At 38.6% G+C, this 21,817-nt stretch overlaps 1 pseudogene across 1 annotated transcript; it reads left to right on the forward strand.

The window, feature by feature from the left end:
- Nucleotides 1–14,362: 14,362 nt before the first annotated feature.
- LOC143387219 (proteasome subunit alpha type-4 pseudogene) lies at nucleotides 14,363–15,869 on the forward strand (annotated as a pseudogene). The gene is made up of 2 exons (XR_013154870.1): nucleotides 14,363–14,375; nucleotides 15,028–15,869. The product of XR_013154870.1 is annotated as a proteasome subunit alpha type-4 pseudogene (transcript).
- Nucleotides 15,870–21,817: the final 5,948 nt, after the last annotated feature.

Genomic DNA, 21,817 nt, shown 5'->3' on the forward strand with positions numbered 1-21,817 from the left:
TATAGATATATAAAATCTTAGGGAAAAAAAATAAAGCAAGACTCCCTACTTCACACCACATGCAAAAATAAATTTCAGGGAAGTAAAATATCTAAATGTGAAAATATAAATAAAGTAAAATTTGATATAGCATGAAGTTTCAGAAAGCTGCCAGTTTATATCTTGGCTCTCCCACTAGAGTAGTATTTCAGAAAAACATTATATATATATTTTAATGATGAAGAATCAACATTAAATAACATATCAAATTGAAATCTTGACAATCCATTACACATGCAAATACAGTAATAAAAACCATAACCAATTTTCAAAAACTATTTTAATTTCATCCTAAAATATTGTAAATAATCTGCAGAGTAATCCATTATTATCTACATTTAAATATACCACAATTTCCCTTTAAAACAAAGCCCCATTAAGAAGGTTTCAAATAAAGGGAAAGACCATAAACCAAACCATGCATTTAACTCAGTTTCATTTACAAGGTACTGAAATCAATTTATAAATTAAATCAATAGTTATGACATTTGTCCCCAAAGGTTTTTATTTACCTGTCAGAGAAGATAGAACTGTAAATAAAATTTTATACTGAAAACATACACGCTGTATATAAACAATTATTTCTATGGTTAAAAGAACATAAATAATATGTACAGGCTAAAGCAAGCTTAAATAAAAACTATATATCAATAAGCTAAGTCCACAAAAGAGTACAATCTTCTTAAATATAGTAAAATAAAGTTCACGCATGTAAGAAAAAAATAAATTAGAGCTGTCTTAAAGCAAACAAACCTCTGGTGGGCAATTAACTGTAGAATTTAATTTCTTCATCATTGGGCACAGACTCCTCCATCTACCCTCTAGATCTAACAAAGACCCATTATAAACAAAGAGAAAGGCCTCAAGAAAGAAGGATCTCTGCCAGTCGTGGTGGTACACATCTGTAATCCCAGCAGCTCAGGAGGCTGAAGCAGGAGGATTGCAAGTTCAAAGCCAGTCTCAGAAATTTATGGAAGTCCTGAGCAACTTGGGAAGATCCTGTCCCTATAAAGGGCAGGGGGTGTGGCTCCACAGTTAATGCCCCTGGGTTCAATCCACAATATCAAAACAAAAAGAAAAAGAAAAGAAAAAAAAAAGAGATAGATCTCTGGACAAGGATGAGCACTTTGCAACCCTCCCAGCTTCTCAAATCTTTTTTTGCTACCCTCCTCATGCCCCACAGTTCTTCTGGGGATTAAACCTTGGAGTGCTTAACCACTAATGTACATCACCAGCCTTTTTAAATTTTCTATTTTGAAACAGGGTGGCACTATGTTGCTGAGGATGGCCTGGAATTTGTGATCCTCCTGCCTCAGCCTCCCATGTCTCTGGATTATAGGTGTGCACCATTTCGCTCTGCTAACTCAGATCTTAAAAATAAAAAAAAGCTACACAAATGCAAAAGAGGGTCAACTGTACCCAAATGTATGCTGAAAAAGCCAGAAAACTAACAGTGTGGGCATTATAAGCCCCTTCGTGGAAGCTTTATGAAATTAAAAGCCTGAATAAAACACTGGGTAGGCCTTTGCTCAGTCTGACTATTCAACCTTCTTTTACATCAAATATTGGACTTTGATTTTATTATTTGTACTAAGGGTTGTAAGGATTGCCATTTAGTTTTTCCCCCACATCTGCAATTTTACTGCATTTCACAATATATTTTGTATTTAGTAGTTGACAGTAGGTCATTTGGGTAATTCAGAAGAACACACATATCAGAAAACTGTTAAAAGTTTAGATATTTGCTGCCACTTCAGAACGTTTTAAAAAACTACTGTTAGTATTAAAGCTTAAAAATTAAATATATTTAATTTCATGTTATTTCAGTTTATCATTTCTATAACCCTGTGAGATAGATGGTTCTATTTCTGTCTTAGAGATGGTGAAACTGGAAATTAGACAATTTGGAAATCCAAACTGTCATAGTAAAGTTGAACTCAACTCCAGAGCACAGAATTCTTCCCCTTCGTCATGCTACAGCCCTTTTTATCTACTACTTAGGGAATGGATATTACATGAACAGATTCAATTCCTTTCTTCTGAGTTAGATGTTTTATTTTCTATAGGTAATTCTTGAGTTACACTCTCTATTTAATCTTGACCTTAAATATTTTGCTTTCTTTTGGTGTTTGAAGCCAAAACATAATGCTTAAGTAACTGAAGTTAATTTAACTTCAGAGTGCTCTAATGATAGTTTAGGTCATCATGAGCTTATTTATATTCTTCTTCATTTTTCTATTCTTCAGTTACATCCAGTTTGTTGGCATTCAGAAGCCTGAAACCTCACTGATTATTTTGGCTGGCCTCCTATGTTGTCTTTCTAGGTACACAGCTATTCTCCAAACATGGGATGATTTAATGAGCAATTTTTTTGAAGGCAAAGTAGGAAGTCTAAATGTGCCATTCAGTAGGAATTCTCAAATCTGGATGGACATTACACCATATTTTATCAAATCATTTCTAACTGATGGACATTCAGAAATCAACTAATCCAATCTTGTGATCAGAAATAATGCCTCAATAAATATTTCCTATAGGAATACCTGTAGAAAAGTAACTAGAGAAGGACTAGGACAAAGGGTGATAGTTTTATGGCTGAGCCATATCACTCAATTCATTAGGCTCGACGGAGGCTATCTTCTCCCAAACATAGAGCCTAAAAGCAATAAAATGTGTAATTTTTATTCTCAGTAACACTACTTTCTTTAAATCTACCTCCCTTACCCAAAATAGTTTAACTTTTACTGATAAAAGCAGCCCAGTTAATAAAGAAAATTTTAATTAAAAAAATAAAAATACAGATGATTTTTAATCCATTGTGTATGATAAACCATTGTTAATTATTAACAAGCCTTCAAAAAATCACTTTCTATTTCTCCAAGTTTCTGAAAATTCACATATTTTGGGTGCAAATTAGTCATTCCAAAATCTTTGAAGAGATATTTGAGATATTTTCAAACAACACCAAAATCACATAACTGGAAAATCCATTAAGGACCAACTAATCTTACCAGGACCAAGATTTTACTGTTGAGGAAAATTAGGTCACAGGAGTTTAAGAGATCACATCTGCACCAGATTAGAAATCCAGGATTCCTACCCTTAACACTAGCTCCTGCCCTTGAGGAGCAGCTCATTTGCACTAGTTATATTCATAATGCCCAAAATATTTGTCATTACACACACAAAATAATCAATCAAGTACTGACACATGCCAACTGTACTGGATGTTGCAGGAGACACATTTGTAGATACAATCCCTCAATATATGTGTACATATATATAGAAAGGGGGGGGGGAGAAACATACCTACATACACATGCAAACCAAGAGCTCTATTCTCATGGTGCCTGTGTATTCTGAAGTGGACCACACATAAGAAGTAGGATGAGTACTAAAGAGTAACAAAAAAAATACACTGAGCAAGACTACTTATGTGTAAACTAAATTCTTTTGAAAAACAAACTTTAACATGATCTTTAAATCCATCTTTCAAAAGGTCCCATTAATCTTCTGAATTTGCTTTATTTTGCCTGCTCTATCATTTTACATATATAGAAGATATGACTCTTAATAAAATATTAATTGGCATATGCCTCTTTTCCAGCATAAACAGTGTTGTTTAATTAAAATGTTTCCTGATATCTCACTAAACATAAAATTAGTAGTTGCTTAAATAGATATAATTTCTCAAAAATATTAAAAATAAAATTTTATTAGGAAAAACACAAATACATGGGACATAAATAGTGACTTGTTGCTACAAATTATGTTTTAATTTGTAGTTTTTTACCCAATCTGAATATATTTGTATATTTGATTTCTAAAAGGTGGACTAATGACAGATATAAAATACTTATTCAAATAACAAAATCCAAATTTCCAATTCCTCATACTTTTAAATGATTGATAAAATTCACTGCCAAGTCTAAGAAGTGCTTAAACTTGATTACTTTTTGTATTTGAGCCAAAAGAACAAATTTGAATAATGTTAACTTGGGCAAAAATGGTAGCATGTATACACAAACACTACACTTCTCAAATAACAGCTCTGATTTTCCCTGAAAAAAAATCCACTCTTCTAACTTGAAAATATCCCCTTGAAAACAGGATGGAGATCTGAGTCACTTAGGATTTAAAAAGAAAAAAGAAGCAGCAGCATTTTACAGCAAGATTAACTGTTGCTTTAAATCTTGACATTTTCCGATTAATAACCCTAAAGCTTAATGGGGCACAACAGATTTAAGAATTGAAAATTTTTTAATGAAAAAGAAAATTAAAAATACTTTGGTACAGTATACTGTCACCAAAATAATCTTCCAGGAAGACTTATCTATATGCAAAAATTGAAAATTTAAAAAAGAATTTCCTCTTATAAAGTCTCATTTTGAGTTTCTGGAAGAAGTCAGGGCAGACTTCCATGCAGGTACAAAAATGAAAAGGTATACTCTATAAATTCTGAACTTGTTTTTGGAGAGTGTGTGTGTATATATTCAACTACTAAACATCTGCCCATAATACATTTTAGGGTATGCTAATTATTATTTTTCAAATCACATCTAGTGAATTTGTACTGGACCACCTGTTAGGAATAAAGACATGCACCAAGATATGAAAGCATCAAGATATACATAACTACGTTCTATAAGTAAAATAAACTATGACTACAAACTAAGTTAATTCTTCTTAAGTTAAAAGACAGATGGAAAAACAAACAAACACTGAGAATGAATAAATGTTTTATACTTCAAATGATTACTGAATTCCATATTTTCACATCCTAAAATAAAGCTTCTTTCTTTTTAATGTGTTCCCTGTGTTAATATAGCAATCACTTTATAGTCTGCACATAACAGGTGAAAAATAGGTATGATTTATGCATCTTCTTTTTTATGGTACTCAAAAGAATCAAAACCAAGGTTTATATAAGACTAAGAATCTAAAATTTCTATGAATATTGTATTGTCCTAGTTGTCTCACACTCCATTCAAGTGTGTTTAGATTAGAACAATGGGCTAAGCAATTAAGATGTGAACTAGAAAAACAAAACAAGTTTCTAATATATTAATTACTGGGTTGGTAGTAGAAATAAAACTGATTTTTTTCTCTAATGATAAGCCGATGTAAGTATTTGAAAGTCATTTGTATAACTTAAAAAGAAAGCTAAGCATAACTTTGTCAGATAAAGTTTTATCATGTAACCAGTTAAGTTTAACATTCAAAAAAAATTAATGTAAAGGACAATGGTAACATCTTAAGTTAAAATGAGGAAGAACATAGGAAATATTGAAGCTGAATATCAAATGTAAAACTGACTAGAATTATGTAAATCTAGATTAACAATAAACTAATAAAGAATCTCTCAAAGTGAATCAAGGATCATGGACACTTCCATTAGAATTAAAAGCACAGAGGTCTCTGAACATTCAAGTATGTTTAACTTGTCTGAGACAAAAAAAAAAGGTTGTTTTTTATCTACACTAATAACCTGCCCATTCTCTTTTCTAAAATATTTGGCTGCTTAGTCTGGACTGAAGAAAGGTAGACTTTAATAGCAGATGACTGCAGAGGAGCCACGTTCACCTTGCAGATAGATCTGCATAGTGCTCGGTTATAAAGCAGACTGTTCACTTAAAGTCATTTCTAATCTGAGTTTTACAAACCACATGGTGCACTTAACCCCCAAACTCACCTTACATAAACTCTCTTGCCTCCATTCTTAATGACCTTTCAAGCTATTCAATGTTACTGCTCACCCTGCACTCATGATAGAAGACTGACAAGAGACTTGATGACCAAGTTAGAATGTCCTCCCTTGTGAAGGTTTATAAAAGTCAACAGCAGTACAGAAGAAACCAAGAAAGAATATACATGGGAATATACTGTTTTCTAATGTTTATATATAACATTTTTAAAATACTTAAAGAATTATGTCCAAAATTCACTCCTGACTTCAAGGCAAATACATAAAGAGGAATTGAGATTGTTTTACATTTTTACTTTCCACAGTATTAACGACCAACAAATACCTCCTCCTACCCTAACTTCACGGCACAGTATTCAATTAGAACCTACACTTTTGATGAAACTTTTGGGAAAATAACTATGTACTGCTGGACTCACACTCAAGGTCTGTCGTTTGTAAATAAGTAAGACCACTCGAGGTATGAAAAATCGTTTCTTGATTTATTACATGTCCTTTGTTAAAAGAGAAATATGATCTACATAGAATTCTTAACTTTGTCTTGCCTTCCCTTTAACTTAAAACATTCTGAAGTAGCACTTCTTTCTTTCTTCGTCCAGAGTGTGGGTGCTGAGCCACCGGCCCGCAAACACTCCGTGGGGGTAGGGGGCGAAGCTTTCTTTCCAGGTGGACCAACACATTGAATTGTGAGGGCAAAAGAAGAAAAAGAATAAGAGGCAACTCTGGGTTGGAGTAAAGACAATAGGACAACAGAGCCCTTGGGCACCAGGCTACGCACGGGTGCCAGGGTGCGGTGGGGTGGAAGCAGGTCCCGTAACTAAGACACCAGAGTGAGAATTCCTATTGCAAACGCGCGAGCCGTCCCTTAAGGGGAAAGATTTGGAGCAAAGTGCAATGCGAGGGGCGAGAAACACAGAAGACTGCAAAACCTGGGAGTTATCCTGCCTCTTGCTTGGGCTGCCTGGGGACATCCCGCACGAGCTCACCGGCCCCGAAGGAGAAGCAAAGGGGGCCAGCGATCGACCCCGCCAGCCCTGCCTGAGAAGGCGCGTGAGAACAGCTGGCCCTGGCAGCTCTGCCCCTGCACCCGGCCAGAGCCTCGTGCCTGCGCAGTTCCCGGCAGCGCGGTGTGGCACCTCCCTTCCCGGGTGCGCAGCCCAGCCCAGCAGAGGCGCGGGGAACAAAGGGACCCGGCGCCGCCCTCCCCACCCCGCCTGCAGCCCGACCCGCGAGGACCGCCGTGTACCTGAAGCAGGGCCGCCAGCAGCGGCAGCAGGGTCCGCGGCGCTCCAGCTATCCGGCACATGGAGGCGTCGGAGGAGTCGGAGTGAGGAGTCGGAGGCGGCGGCAGAGGCAGCGGCAACACCAGCAGCGGCGCAGAGAGACTGCTCCAGGCAGTTTCCACCCACTTCCCTTCCCCTCTCCTCCCCACCCCCTTCTCAGCTCCTCTCCTCTCCCCGCCAATGGAGAGCGAGCTGATGACAAATAGCGGGCCGCGGAGTCCGCGGGACTCGCACCAGGAGTAATAAAACAGACCCAGAGATCAAGGAGCTGGGGAGGGGGCGGGGGAGAAGGGCGGGAGGGGGTGCGAGTGTGTATGAGAGAGAGAGAGAGAGAGAGAGAGAGAGAGAGAGTGTGTGTGTGTGTGTGTGTGTGTGTGTGTAGGCGGCCCCGGTGGCAGCGCAGGCGGCTCTGCTTCAGCCCGGCGGGCAGCGGAAGCCGCTAGGGATGCAGCGGCGGGGACCTTGGCCAGTGTTGGATGCGGAGGTGGAAGTGGAGCGGATGGCGCTCCCCAGGAGCTCCTCAACGCGAGGTTTCCGACTCGTGGTTTTGTTTCCTCTGGGTCTCCTCTCCAGGGCCGCTCACTGCCACGAAGATGCGGGGGAGAGCGCCATGGGGAGGGCGCTCTGGGCCCTGCGCTCTTTGCCCACAAATGGCAGCAGCGGCTCCGTCCCGCGCAGCTGTCGCTGCGCCCGCACCCGCCCGCGGACCCACTCCCAACGCCGCTCACTCCCGCGCGCCGCCCCCTGCCGCTGCCAGCGCACCCCGCTCGGCCTCCGCCAGCGTGATCTGGGCGAGCCGCCGCCGCCACCCCCACCCCTCTCCCGCGCTCTCCAGGCTGCGCGGCCCACTCCTCTCTCCTATCCCCTCCCGCTGCTGCCGCTGCCGCCGCCGCCCTCGTCCCACGCCTCCCGCCTCCGTTGCGTCTCCCCGCCCACGTCGTGGCCAATGGGAGGCCACCAAGCTGTGGCGGTAGCTAGCCGGATCCGCGGCAGCCGCCGGCCCCCACCCTGTCGAAATGCCCCGCTTTTGCTGCAGCCCGCGGGGGGGTCGCCTGAGGGATGCCTGAGGTGCACCGAGCACCGCCAGGCAGGTGGAGGGGCTGCGGGAAATAAAATAACTTGCGCAGGAACTTGATTGGTGGTGGGTTCATCTTTGGTCCCTGATGGGGAATCTGATGGAGGTTTGGAATTGGGGGGAGGGAAGGATGTTTCCTTGGTAGCCTAACGCATGCTTCTTTATTTTGTGATTCTTTTGAGATAGGTTATTTTTTCCGGGCAGGGGCAGATGCAGCTAACTAGCGACGCAAGCAAAGCCCATCCTGGCCATTGTTGTCTGAGGCGTTTGCCAAGAGCAACCTGCTGGCCTGGGAAAGCGGAGGCCAAGGCTCTTCGCAGGCGCTCGCACCTCTCCAGTCCCCCTACCCTTGCGGATGTACTGGAACAGTCCAAGTTTTTGTGTTCTTGTTTTGTTTCGTTTTGTCCCCTCTGGGAGTTTGAGAGTGCGTGCTGATTTATTTGAAATCTCTAGTTTTATATTTTTATCAATTTGTGGTATTGTTCGCATTTTGGGGACAGTTTTAACGACTTTGACTCCCCATGCACCACCCCCTAAAAAAAATGCTTCCATTCTTTAATGCACATAGAAAAGTATTTATACTTTTTTTTCTCAGTGGGTGTCTACTATTTGCATTATTTTGGGGTCGACACATAGTAATTGTACATAATTATAGAGTACAATCTGGTATTTCAACACATGTACAGTGACCAAATTAGGTTAAGTATATCCATATCTCATATATTTATCATTTCTTTGCAATGAAAGCATTCAAGAATCCTCCCTTCAAGGTATTTTAAAATATTCAATACCTTATTATTCATATTGTGGAAAGTGTTTATATTTATAAATTTACTTTTTTTGTACTATGCTTTGATCTTTTTTAAATACTTTTTTAGTAGTGGTTAGACACCATACCTTTATTTTATTTATTTATTTTTATGTGGTCTTGAGGATCAAACCCAGTGCCTCATATGTTCTAGGAAAGTGTTCTACCACTGAGCCACAACCCCAGCCCCTTGCTTTGATCTTTTTGTATATGATTTTTTTATCTCTTTCTTGGCCTGCCAGTTATTTTAATAGCTGGGCGCTTACTCTCAAGTGTTTAAATCTTGTTTCTGGTAACAGAAATGTGTGTATTTTACATTCAGTTATTGACAATTCATAGGGTGCATGATTCCAGGTGCTCTGGATTATTGACTTTGCTTTGGGTTTGGTATCAATTTTCATATGTGATTTTTGTGGTATCTTACATAAAGATTGTTACTGCTGAAGTCAAGAACTGGGAAAGCTGGATCTTTATAAGTTAGCTTCCATGGCTGAATGGAAGACTTTGACCCAATTACTAGGTCAAAGGATTTTATTGCTCACAGTAATAGTTGTAGCTACAGTATCACCAGTTTTGTGTCAGTTCTCCACACACCAGTATTCCCACCATGGGTGAAGAAGGACCAGGTGACACCAGCACACCGAATGGATATATTACAGGAAAAGTATCCTGAGCTGAGGGAATCTGAACCTTTTATAAAAGGCAGTAAGCCTGCCTGCATTTTGTTCTGGAAGGAACTATTACCTTTCTTATGTTGAACAGCAAGAATCTCTGATCTTTACTATGGATGTAGATAGCACCGCTATCTTCTAAAACTATAAGCAAACCAGCTCTTATAGGGAAACATTATTTCTCTTCTCAAAGCTTGATTTCTATACAAATATAATCTGGAATAAAGAAATGCAGTGCCTTTACTTGCAAGATGTGCAGAAATCCAAGAGGCCTGTGAATAATTGTGTCCCAATAGGTGGGTAGGGTATGAACTTTCATATGCACATGTATATTAGCGTATACATAAATATAGGTACATATAGTATTTTTACTTTATTTCAATTCCTTAAGAATGTTTTTTGTCAGCTTGATATAGAGATATTTGTTATCTGTCTAAACATCTACATGTGTATCTATTTATAGCGCTGTTATGTTTAACAGTATGGAAAGATTGGCAGACAAACAGACATTTGATAGCAAGGTTTTGTGTTTTAAATGCCATAGTTTATGTTTCCAATAATTTTATACATTTTAAATTATTGGCTTTATTTCTTTTATTATTTGTGATTTTTATCAATATCTAACCATCCTTTTTAGTCCCATTTATATAAGTTGCCACATCTGCTGCTATTATTATTATTTAGATTTCTCTCTTAAAGTAATAAATCAAGATTGTGTTTCATTCAACCTGGTACATTTCACCTATTTAATAGGGGAGTTAGAACTACATTCCTTAATCATTGGTCTGACTTAGACAACTTTTTTACCTGTTTTTGTTTGTTTGTTTGCTTACCATTTGGCCTCTCTTCTGAGGGTCATTTTGTTTTCTTTCGTCTTTTCATTGCTTTACAAAACAGACATCTTGTGTATAATTTTGTTGGTGGTCACCTCCTGATTATTAAGATATATCCGTAATGATTTATTTACTAATCAAAATGGTACAGAAGAAGCTCTTGTTTATTAATTGTGCTTCCTTTACACATTTATTCCTGCTTGGCAGTCCTTAGTGATTAATCCAGTTATGTAAACCATAGCTTCAATCTCTATATTCCTCTTTTCAACAGAGTTTTTGAGATATCGCATTGGTATGTTGCCAGTTGTTCTGAGTTTTCAGCTTTCGTCTTTTTCTCCACACATTTTGCAACAGCTGTTAAAATAGTGCTGTCACAGGTAGAAGGTCAAAGAGAAATGTTTCCAAATTCTTCCATTTGTTTGTGCTTTGGAGCTAAAGTGGAAGTGAACCATAATTCCACTGGGGCTGGGCAACCAACTCTGGGGAATGAAGTTCCCTCCTGGTAGGCAGAATGATGGAGGAAAGAGGGAGGCTCTTGATTCTCTGTGGATGCTGAAATTTCTGACATGCTTCCAAGCACCCTAGGAGTGGCCTTTTCTTTCCCCTTATCCAAAGCTCCTGTTGGGGTTGGGGTCTGTTTCTATTCCCTGTTTCCTTCTCTCTCCTCTCTTACTTCCTTACACATCAGTACTATCTCATCCACTACAGGCTTCAAACTCAACAGTCTCTAAGTATACTTTTTAAGTAACCCAAACATATCAGGGCACTTAGTGTGCTGGGGCTGCCACAAAAAATACCATAGACTGGGGAACTTACACAATAAAACTTTCCTTTTCATAATTCTGGGAGTTGGAAGTCTGAGATCTGGCCAGCAGCATGGTCAGGTTCTGGTAAGGGCTCTTTCCTGGCCTGTAGATGCCACCTTTTGCTGTGTAGTGTACATGGTCTTCTCAAGGTGTGGAAATGGAACACTTAATTGCCTCCTAAACTATAGTTATATTAGGAGATAAGGATTCATGTATGAATTTTGGAGATACTATAAGCCTGGAGGACTTCATCATACATTAACTCACGCCTAAAATAAATAAAATAAAATAAAAATATAAAATACTATAGTTTTTCCTGAAATGGAAAACTTGTCTTCCTTCATCAGCACTAATGCAAGGGTCATTGCTGGGAGCCATTAGCCAAGTAGGTATGACAATTTCCTTGCCACGGTACCCCCATGTTCCTTAGTGGAAGGACTTCTGGAAGGTGACCTTGCTCAAAGACCAGGGCGGATCCGTGTTTAGGGCATTCCCGGGTTTAAAATAATCCAGGTTTAGGGTGTATCCTGCTGGGATTAGGGAGTATCCTGCTCCTTGAGTTTAGGGTGGTTCCATGTTTAAGGTTATTCCTGCTGGGAATAGGGCGTATCCTGCTGCCTGAGTTCCTCTTGAGTTCTCACAGGGATTCAGACAGTATTTTTGGGAGACAAAAGCCCAGTGGAGGTGTGGATTTGGGCAGAGAATGTGGATTTCCCCAGAACGTGTTTGTAGAGGGCCGGTGTGAGATCCGGAATAAAGAATTGCTGTTTGAATCTACAAAGCTGTGAGTGGCTCGTGATTTGTGCCCAGCCAGACTGCAGCAGGTCATGCCCTCCAGTAAGCCATGATGAAGCCCTAGTTGAAACTGCAAGTTCTGGTGTGATGGATATGGTCCCACCCTGCCTTGGGTAGTTCTCCCTAATCTGTTAGTGTTGAGAATAGCCCCAGTTTAAAATAAACTCTTCTAAAGAAGGGCCAGTTTCTTGGTTACCTTGGGACTCTAAATTCCTTGAGCACTATCAAGATCAGAGGAAGCCTGAAAACAATACTGGATAAACTGGAAATACAAAAACTAGATCATCCAAGTCGGAGAATGCATGTGAAAATTTAGGAGAAGCAGGAGGAAGAATGGTTGGCAAAGAGGGAAAGAGTGATACTCATACCTGAGCCCTGGGTGATTGAGCTCTGCATCCTACTTTTTGAGCCTTTAGGACTTTCTAGGCCTCTTGTGATGTCGGGAGGTGGGTAAAGGGAAGGGTGTGGGATCCACATATTTGTTCCAGTTGATGTCAACCGTTTTCAGAAATAAATATTTTGTGAATTAGTAAAAATTGACCACCAAAGATGCTGAGTCTGCCCTCTGACATCTAGAATATTCTGCTGCATAGCTAAGTTGTCCAAAGGACATATACTTCATAAAATAGTAGAAATCAGTAAAGCAAAACTCTCAGGGGTCTTTAGGGAATAATGTAAATCTCCCTTGCAGGCTTTTTTAAAATAAATTCCTTTTTCAGTAAAGAAGGCCTCATGGTGATAAGCATGCCCTTTATAGATGAAATGGGGAACCATGACCCTTGAATTTAGCTAGAAAATAATAAATTTTAAACTCTTGTATGATCAAAAAGATTTCATGTGCCTTTTAAGAGCATAAAGAGGAAAAAATTATCAGCAGCCTAATTATCCCCACCATTGTTTTGCCTGCTATGCACATGCATCTTAGGAAAGAAAAAAAGTTGGGGAGGGTCAGATCTTCTAGCAAGACTTTACCTTCTTTCTGGAACATACCAAAATCCAAGTACCATGCTCTTTTATGAATTAAAAATAACACTAAACCTTTGATCAACACCTTTTCACAAGATGCTAAACATTTGGGGGAAATGAAACGTTCTTGCATCCACTTCCCAGGGATGCTCTTTTGGTTGGCTTACAAGATTTATTTTTGAAGCCTGAACTGCCTGCTAATTTCCCAATTACAAGCTCCTGGGATTGTCACATTAGCGGCACTTCCGCTTCCTCCTCTAGAAAGCTCTCCTGCTCTCCCAGCTCCTATGGTGACCTCCCTGTGAATGTTTCTTCACTCCTCAGGATTCTGACCCAGGACCATGTTGGTCATTGGTCACCGGGCCCCTCTCCAGTACTGTGTGTCTGATTGTTTCAGTAAAGTAAAAGGAACAGCAACTAGAGCCCTTCCTGGGGTGTCTGCACAGCCCCACTCTGACTTACCCTTGACCTTTCTTCATCCACTCTAGTTCTACTCCTGAGCAATGTGGGGTTAAATAAAGCTCTTTCTAGCCAGCAGAGTATGAAGAAGGCTTTATCCTGGCCAGGACTACTGTCATTGCTTGCATTGACAATCTTGAAGATTTAAATAATTTTAACATAAAATATTAATATTTTTTAAAAGTATTCTTTTGCACTTTAATATTTCCATTTACTCCTCTTCTTTCTTATGGTGCTGAGGATGTATTTTCATCAGCTTTAAAATTTTTTTTTACTTGTAGTTGACACAATGCTTCTATTTATTTATTTTCATGTGATGCTGAGGATTGAACCCAGGGCCTCACATATGCAAGGCGAGTCCTCTACCCCTGACCCACAACACTAGCTCTTAGTCAGCTTTTTCACTGCTGTGTCCCAAAAACCTGACAAGGACAACATAGAGGAGAGGAAGTTTATTTGGGGCTCATGGTTCAGATGTCTCAGTATATAGAAGGCCAACTTCATTACCCTGGGTCCAAGTTGAGGCAGAACATCATGGTGGAAAGTCGTGGAGAAAGAACACAACTCAGGAAGCAGATAGAGAGCTCTGCTCACCCCAATGACCCATCTCCTCCAGCTACACCCTACTTGCCTATACTTACTACCCAGTCAATCATAACAGTGGATTAATTCACTAATCAGGTCACAACTATAATCATTTGCACTCTGAAAATGCTTTTGGGGAACACCAAAATATAGTTATTTCCAAACTATAACAGTTGGAACCCAGAGCTTTGAACATACAAGGCAAAAGCTCTACTACTGAGTCTCTCTAGGTCTTCAACTTTTTTTAAGCCAATGGCCTAAGGGTTATAATTACCCAACTCTTTTTATAATGGGGAGGTATATTTGTTTACATTAGAAATGATTTTTTTTTTCTTCAATGTCTTCTCTCTGGTGAGCCTTGGTCCCCAGTGGTCGGTGGAAGCCTGGTAGCTGACCGTTGGGTGGGGGTTGTGAGCATAAAGATAGCGGGCCTCCGCCGGCAGCCGCTGCTGAGGAACTGTGGGCACGATGACTCTGCACCCGCCTCCTCAGCCTCGGTGACCGTCAGGTCTGGGACTGGCCCCCGCCCGCCGCCGTCGGGTTACCCGGCCCGGGGCCGCGGGACAGTGCAGGGCACCGGGCTTAGGTGGGCAGGTCCTAGTGGTCTGTGCGGCTTTGGTCCCCTGAGTACAGTACGTGAAAGCGCTACTGGATGTCCCGGTGACCTCAAACTCGTGCTTTGCCCGGCGTCAGGCTCGGTGATCTTGATCCTGCCCCCCGGCAGGTCTTCTGTCTTTGCGACCTCCTGTCTGCTCTTGTCTGGACCACTCTTCCCATGCACCTGCCTATCGGAACCGCACTCGTGACTAATTACCCTGCCTTCAGCCTCTCACCAGCCTCAGGTCTTTCTAAACTGCCTGTCAGTTCCTGTGAATTTGCGACTCTTAATCATTCGGTGGAATTAAGAGATAAAATTCAGTTTTTACGTGGGCCCTTGAGATACCTGCTTACTTTTCCAGTCTTAATTCCTAATATTCCGGGAATACGGGCTTTGGATTCTGAGGAATTATATAAAGTTCAGAAACCATGTCTCGAAGATATGACTCCAGGACCACTATATTTTCTCCAGAAGGTCGCTTATATCAAGTTGAATATGCCATGGAAGCTATCGGACATGCAGGAACCTGTTTGGGAATTTTCGCAAATGATGGTGTTTTGCTTGCAGCAGAGAGACGCAACATCCACAAGCTTCTTGATGAAGTCTTTTTTTCTGAAAAAATTTATAAACTCAATGAGGACATGGCTTGCAGTGTGGCAGGCATAACTTCTGATGCTAATGTTCTGACTAATGAACTGAGGCTCATTGCTCAAAGGTATTTATTACAGTATCAGGAGCCAATTCCTTGTGAGCAGTTGGTTACTGCACTGTGTGATATCAAACAAGCTTATACACAGTTTGGAGGAAAAAGTCCCTTTGGTGTTTTGTTGCTGTACATTGGCTGGGATAAGCACTATGGTTTCCAACTCTATCAAAGTGATCCTAGTGGAAATTATGGGGGATGGAAAGCCACCTGCATTGGAAATAATAGCGCTGCAGCTGTGTCAATGTTGAAACAAGACTACAAAGAAGGAGAAATGACCTTGAAGTCAGCACTTGCTTTAGCTATCAAAGTGCTAAATAAGACCATGGATGTTAGTAAACTGTCTGCTGAAAAAGTGGAAATTGCCACACTTACAAGAGAGAATGGAAAGATGGTGATCAGAGTTCTCAAACAAAGGGAAGTGAAGCAGTTGATCAAAAAACATGAGGAAGAAGAAGCTAAAGCTGAGCGTGAGAGGAAAGAAAAAGAACAGAAAGAAAAGGACAAATAGAACCAGGAATGTTATAACCCATTTGGGGCACCATTTCAGTGTGAAGGCTGTCCTACTCTTCCACCCTGAGAAGGCTTTTTCAAAAACTTGTGCAGGGGGGGAAATAGGACATTCCATACTGAATTGGGTCTTTGTTATTTCTGCTCAATTGAATACTTTGTTGTAATGATGATGATTACTCTTTATGGACATCTTAAATTTCACACTTTTTTGGAATAAAACTTGAAAAGAACAAAAAAAAAGAAATAAATTTTTAAAAATCATCCTTTTAATCTATGACTTCTTAAATAAGCCTATATATTTCAATTTATAATTAACATCACTAAATCAGTTATGCTAGATCTGGTAAGTCTACTGAATGTGTTGGTTGCCTCTTTTAAATTTAAGTAGATTCTTTAGCTTTAATATGTTTTTTCTTGGAGCTATAATACTAAATAAATATAAAGGCCTTGGGGTGAGAAGGCTGCTTTTATTTCAGACAGCAATTTAAGCTGAACAGTGAAATGGTTTTTGATGAGATACAAGACTTATAATTGTGCATTTGGTTTATGCATTTGGTTTTTGTTTTCATAAATAAAAAGCATAAATTCCTTTAAAAGTTCCTGTCACAATATCAGTTATATGATGCTATATTCTTAAAGCATATCAGAAAAAAATTTAGTAGTTTTCTAAATAAAGGATCAGCAAAAAAATTCAAGAGTAGGTATGTATTCTTTTCTATATTGCTATAGTAATGACAAAATCTGGACCATTTAGAAATACTTCAAAGTATGAATGGATGCCCAGGAAAAATTGCCTTCAGTGACAACTGAGTTAATTATGGTAGTTCTGTTATTCAAAGCCCCATTATTTGGCTGTAAAAAATCATTGCAGGTTAAAAATGGACCTACATTAGCTTCTCTATAGGTGTAGTATTTTACATACTTTAAAAAGGGCTTGATTCTTTTCCAAATTCAGTGAATACAAATACTCTAAAAATATGTCTATTCAAAAAATGGTTCTTCTGTGACATGAAATTTGAGTTGTTAATATTTTAGGTACTACAATATTTTTATTTCAGATTTTTTAAAACAACCTTATAAGAATTAGCATGACCAGAACAGAAACACATTTCATAAATTATGTTTATAAGAGAGTGTTAGCTAATTTATGTCTTCATTTTCCATGCAGCTCTCTGGGAGGCCAGAGTGTGGCTATCATGGAGCCCTTCGATTTTAACAGAGATCCTTTCTCTAAAACGAATTCAACACATGACTATATGGGTAATTTTGAACAAGTGGATCTTTCTCCAACCTGAAAGGCTGCCAGGACAGATAGTGAGTGAGAAAAAGAGGGTTTCAAAAGGAGTCACAGAGAACCACAAAACAACCATGAAGCACCACAGTATTGCCACAGTCCCCCCACAGAAGTGCATTGAGAGGTTGGGACATAGAAGAGGGAGGACACATCATTAGAATAAAATGGGACACCAGTTGGAAATGATTTTGTCGTCAAATGCAACACCTGAAACTGTAGAAAGTCTTACTATATCTTTTGGAAGGAATTTTTAAAAGAATTATTACTGCTCTCTCACCCCATTCTTTTATAGAATTTCACTTAGCAGTGAAATATGAAATACAGATTAGAAATGTAAAATAGGAACTGCCATTGCAAACTTCGTATATCACATTTAATGAAAAAAAGCCCTTTTTGATAAATATGACATTATACAAGTGTATAAATTATGATTAGTTATTCTAAATTTAGATATGACTATTTAATTGAATCTAAGATATTAGAATAAATTATTAAAGAGAGCTCAATATTGCAGCCCTATGAAATCCTGATAAATGGAACACCTTCTGGATATTATCATAGCAACAATATTGCAAGAAATAGGGAGAATTTGATTGTGTGAATGACAATGGAAAGACTTTTATAGTTCTAACGAAAATTTTAAAAAGAACAACAAATTAAAACTATATTTGAATACTTCATACTTTTTTTGAATTTCAGCAAAAATAAAAAAATTAATAAATCTAAGCAAGTTACCATGGGAAATATGGTAAGGAGTAATTCTTGGGAATAAAGCAGGAACCCTATTATAATAACGTGACTTATTTCTGGGTCTAGACCTTTGATCTAATGGTGCTTAAGTTTTCTTTGTCAAATATAAAATTGATGCTAGACCTTGGAGTCAGGAAGAATACACAAGTGGGGATCTATTGGGAATATATTCCAAAGAGATGGAGTAATATCATAAAAGTTCTATATTTTAATGTGACTATCTTTTCATATTAATTAGGCTAAATTTAATGGAAATATTATTAAATATAAAGTGAAGTATTAAGGCCAGAGATGACTCAAAATTCATTCATTCATTTTTAAACATTTTACATGTGCCCAGACATGTGCATTTTGGAATAAAGAATTGTTTATAAGTAAGTTAAAAAGAAACCTATAACAAGAACCTGAAAGAGAAAATCATATGTTAAAATGAGTATTCATGAGAATTAGTTTAGTAGCAGAAGAATTTTAGTAGGAAGTGATTAAAATCAGGGAATACTTAGAAAACTACCAAAGTATTTCTAAGATTCAGGTGTCATGTGATAATATCCTGAAATTTTAATTAATGTGTTTGCTTTTCCACACATCCTGTGCTTTTTCTTGCTCTGTTTACCTTGGGTCTTAAAGGAAATAAGGATGATTAAGGAAAGGATGAAAACCATTTGATGCTAGTTTTTAAAGATATTAAACAGATTTTAAAACTTGTTAAGAACCAATAGTCAAGTCATAAAAGTTAAGGTTTTCAACATAAGAGTGGACATCATTAGCGAGAAAAAGAAATCATCTGTATAGAGACCAATGGTCATTTTGGAAATGTAGAAGTCTATGTTCGTAGCCAGGATATTTTTTTTTTCTTTACTCAAGAAACAAGAGACAAACACTGAGCAAAATAGCTTCTTTATTTGGGGGGAAGAGGAAAGGACAAATATAGAGAAGGATGGCAGAATAAGTTATACCCACATAACTTATGTGTGTGCCTATAGGTGACCAGTGAGCAGAAGAGGACATTTCAGCCGTGGATGTGATGAGGTAGAAGCCACACACCAAGGGACTAGCAATTATCATACTCTCACCTGTAACCAAGGTGGGAGGCTGCTGATGGTCTCAGATATGTGCTTCATAAAGGCAACAGAATCACATGGAGGCCTTTTGAAAACACAAATTCTTGGCCCCCAAATTTTTGACTCAGTGGGTCTGCAGTAAAGTCCAAGAAATTGCATTTCTAAAAATTTTTCAAGTAGTACTGATGTTGCTAGTCCAGGACCTCATTTGGAAAATCATTATTCTAGGTGGAATGGTCTGATAATATGTACACACTGCTTGCCACCCCAACTACATATTTACCCAGCACATGGATGGCCCTGGGAGAGAAGGAAGAAGGAATACACCCTGATAGCTGGAGAAGTTACTCAAAAGAAACTGAGTTTACACCCCAAATGACTAAATCATTACTAGTTTAAGAGAAAGAGAGAATCTTGGTTTCCACATAAAATTTACTACCATCAGCAGAAATGGAGGCTTTGGGGCTAAACTCAGCTGAGTTCTAGAGAAGTAAATAAGTTTACCATTTACACACCTAAATTTCATTATGGTGAGAATTAGTACTCAGTCTTATTCACTATAAACATTGCACTGGAATTTAAATACAAGTTTAGCAATCCTGGCAAGAAAATATTCAAAAAGGATATTTTCATTCTCTGTTACAATCTCTGTTGAATACACTTTTTTTCTTCTCTTTTTCTCTATTTTTTAATGGATCATGAAAACCCATGGTCTTGATTTTATCTTGGTTATAAAGGACATTCTTGAAATAATTGGCAACTATGACTATATTTTATAGGTTAGATATTAATATATACCCAAATTTGAGTGCTGATATTGTGGCTCAATGGTAGAGCAGTTGCCTAGCATACGTGAAACACTGGGTTCAATCCTCAGCACCATATAAAAAAGGAACAAAATAAAGGTATTGTGTCTAAGAAAAAAAATTTAACCAAATTTGATTTTCTGATTTCGATCATTACACTATAGTTACATAATTTCTTGTTTTTAGGAAATACAAGTATTGTCATAAGGAGATATCATGTCTGCAACTTAGAAATGGTTGAGATAAAATTTTCTTTGCTATATACTTATATTTATATTTATCTAGAAAGACAGGAGGAGAAGAAAGGCAAAGGTAGTAAAATGTTAACATTTAGGGAATGTTTTCTAAAAATTCTTTTTAGTAATGTTACAAATCTTCTAATAAGGTGAAATTACCAAAATAGAATAAGAAAAATAAAAATTTAAAATTATATTAATAAGTAACATTACACTCCAATAAAATAAACCATAGACCTATATAAATACTATTAAGTAAATAAATGGAAAGTTGGATGAGGCAGAGGGATATATGTAATAGTCTCAAATCATCTTCCTATAAAAATGCTAAATAATTACAAAAGGAAAAGGCAATATTACAGAAGAGAAACCCAGAAGGTACCATCTTTAGTGATCAATGTTAATATCATCAGTAATGGGATTCAAAGAGAGTCACAGAATCACTCCTGTGACACTCTTGCCAAATAACATGTAATCTGGTTCCAATCATAAAGAAATCAGAAAAAAAATCTGAGCCACATTTTGTGAGGATTCTTCCTTAAAATCTTTTGCTTTGTAATGTACCTGGAAGTAAGAGGTTTCTGTAGCCCCACGAGCACCATTCTGTTGTGCATTCTCTGGACGTCTATGGAGAACAGAGAAAATAGGAACTACATCTGAGTGGACCTCCCTTCTGACCGCTTTGAGAAGGCAAAACATCTGTGTGCTTGGGAACACTGCTCCCATGTTCCTGTTTCTCCATCTGGTCCCTACGAGAGCAGACTTAGTGTACCATTCACAACTTGCCCGGGAGCCTCATGTACCCATGAAAAATAACAATATTCAGTGGGGTGGGATCCTCTCCTTTCAAGGGTCCGGCGCTAAAAGTAAGAGCCCATTAGATGGCATTTATACTTATACATATTGTAGGGCACATCTCTTCAATTTAGCACTGGCTTGGCCCAAAATTTGACTGTGCATCTTTGATTTTTGCATTTACTCTATATGAATAAGATCTACGCCAGTAATTTATAACTCTCACCAAGCAGAGCACACATTTACGAGATTTAGGTGAAACAAAGCTATTATGCACTCCCTAATGTCTCCACCTCTTGAAGTTAGCCATCCCTTGGCTGTGTGAACTTCCATCCCAGAAAACTGAAAGAGGACCAGTGGCTTTCTCATAAGCGTAAGAATCCTGTCATGGGTACAGAGTGTATGCACCTATATATGCAGTATTATCTACACTTTTTCCCCCACTTACAGATGTGTTGTTGTGCACCTAACATTCTTTCCTCCTCACACTTCATCCCAAGCACAAACAGAACATCTGTATACATTTTCAAAAGCACCATAATGTCTTCCTTTTACCTATTTTTTCCCCTATTGCACATTGACGATGTGCTAGGTGATGTTTTAGTCCGTGAATACAGCCCGGACTAAAAAAAATTGTAAGTTTACTGTTGTGATTTCTACAAAGTATGAATTTTTTTTTATCTATAGGAAGTTAGTGGATGAAGTTTCTAGCAAGAAGTAGTAAACAACTTACTTTATTCATCAGTATCAAATGTCAGGACTTCTAAGCCACAGAGATTCCCTTTATGGAAGCTATCTTTTGGAGGAGCCCAGCCTCCTGCTTTGTCCTTAACTCATGACCTTACTGTCTCAAGAGGTCTTTCTCTGAGGTAAGGTTTCCCTAAGTACAAGAGGCTGCCTAGAACTTTTCTCTATTAAGCTATGAAGAGAAAAATGGAAGGTTGATTTTCAAAAGAACAGAATAATTTAGCTTCTTTTATCTCATTTTAATACCAAAGACCCTATAATTTTATAACTAAAAGTCCCATTTCAGTATT

Source organism: Callospermophilus lateralis, unplaced genomic scaffold (genome assembly GCF_048772815.1).
Source record: "Callospermophilus lateralis isolate mCalLat2 unplaced genomic scaffold, mCalLat2.hap1 Scaffold_112, whole genome shotgun sequence".
Classification (NCBI taxonomy): Eukaryota; Metazoa; Chordata; class Mammalia; order Rodentia; family Sciuridae; genus Callospermophilus; species Callospermophilus lateralis.